The sequence below is a fragment of the Leptonychotes weddellii genome, unplaced genomic scaffold (genome assembly GCF_054177405.1).
Source record: "Leptonychotes weddellii isolate Sample4059 unplaced genomic scaffold, ASM5417740v2 HiC_scaffold_28118, whole genome shotgun sequence".
Classification (NCBI taxonomy): domain Eukaryota; kingdom Metazoa; phylum Chordata; class Mammalia; order Carnivora; family Phocidae; genus Leptonychotes; species Leptonychotes weddellii.
Genome location: NW_027875289.1, coordinates 1 through 1,742, shown reverse-complemented (window position 1 = coordinate 1,742; position 1,742 = coordinate 1). Strand labels below are relative to the sequence as shown.

Sequence of the window (1,742 nt, the reverse complement as noted above, 5' to 3'; positions counted from 1 at the left end):
TTGTCGAAGATTAGTTGACCATAGAGTTGAGGGTCCATTTCTGGGCTCTCTATTCTGTTCCATTGATCTATGTGTCTGTTTTTGTGCCAATACCATACTGTCTTGATGATGACAGCTTTGTAATAGAGCTTGAAGTCCGGAATTGTGATGCCACCAGCTTTGCTTTTCTTTTTCAACATTCCTCTGGCTATTCGGGGTCTTTTCTGGTTCCATACAAATTTTAGGATTATTTGTTCCATTTCTTTGAAAAAAGTTGATGTTATTTTGATAGGGATTGCATTAAATGTGTGGATTGCTCTGGGTAGCATAGACATTTTCACAATATTTGTTCTTCCAATCCATGAGCATGGAACGTTTTTCCATTTCTTTGTGTCTTCCTCAATTTCTTTCATGAGTATTCTATAGTTTTTTGAGTCCAGATTCTTTGCCTCTTTGGTTAGATTTGTTCCTAGGTTTCTTATGGCTTTGGGTGCAATTGTAAATGGGATCGAATTCTTAATTTCTCTTTCTTCTGTCTTGTTGTTGGTGTATAGAAATGCAACTGATTTATGTGCATTGATTTTATATCCTGTCACATTACTGAATTCCTGTATGAGTTCTAGCAGTTTTGGGGTGGAGTCTTTTGGGTTTTCCACATAGAATATCATATCATCTGCAAAGAGTGAGAGTTTGACTTCTTCTTTGCTGATTCGGATACCTTTTATTTCTTTTTGTTGTCTGATTGCTGTGGCTAGGACTTCCAATACTATGTTGAATAGCAGTGGTGATAGTGGACATCCCTGCCGTGTTCCTGACCTTAGGGGAAAAGCTCTCAGTTTTTCCCCATTGAGAAGATATTCGCTGTGGGTTTTTCACAGATGGCTTTTATGATACTGAGGTATGTACCCTCTATCCCTACACTGTGAAGAGTTTTGTTCAAGAAAGGATGCTGTACTTTGTTAAATGCTTTTTCTGCATCTATTGAGAGGATCATATGGTTCTTGTTCTTTCTTTTATTAACGTATTGTATCACATTGATTGATTTGCAGATGTTGAACCAACCTTGCAGCCCAGGAATAAATCCCACTTGGTCGTGGTGAATAATCCTTTTAATGTACTGTTCGATCCTATTGGCTAGTGTTTTGGGGAGAATTTTTGCGGATGTTGAACCAACCTTGCAGCCCAGGGATAAATCCCACTTGGTCGTGGTGAATAATCCTTTTAATGTACTGTTGGATCCTATTGGCTAGTATTTTGGTGAGAATTTTTGCATCCATGTTCATCAGGGATATTGGTCTGTAGTTCTCCTCTTTGATGGGGTCTTTGTCTGGTTTTGGGATCAAGGTAATGGTGGCCTCATAAAACGAGTTTGGAAGTTTTCCTTCCATTTCTATTTTTTGGAACAGTTTCAGAAGAATAGGTATTAATTCTTTAAATGTTTGGTAGAATTCCCCTGGGAAGCCATCTGGCCCTGGGCTCTTGTTTGTTGGGAGAGTTTTGATGACTGCTTCAATTTCCTTAGTGGTTATGGGTCTGTTCAGGTTTTCTATTTCTTCCTGGTTCAGTTTTGGTAATTTATACGTCTCTAGGAATGCATCCATTTCTTCCTGATTGTCTAATTTGCTGGCATTTAGTTGCTCATAATATGTTCTTATAATTGTATTTCTTTAGTGTTGGTTGTGATCGCTCCTCTTTCATTCAGGATTTTATTTATGTGGATCCTTTCTCTTTTCTTTTTGTTAAGTCTGGCCAGGGGTTTATCA

General features: G+C 38.1%; 1 long non-coding RNA gene across 1 annotated transcript; it reads right to left on the bottom strand.

Moving 5' to 3' along the window:
• Positions 1 to 960: 960 nt before the first annotated feature.
• On the bottom strand, positions 961 to 1,631 carry LOC145719014 (uncharacterized). Its single transcript, XR_014142140.1, has 2 exons — positions 1,154 to 1,631; positions 961 to 1,041 (listed from the first exon to the last, which is right to left on the bottom strand). It is a non-coding gene; the product is annotated as an uncharacterized LOC145719014 (long non-coding RNA).
• Between the last annotated feature and the right edge of the window lie 111 nt (positions 1,632 to 1,742).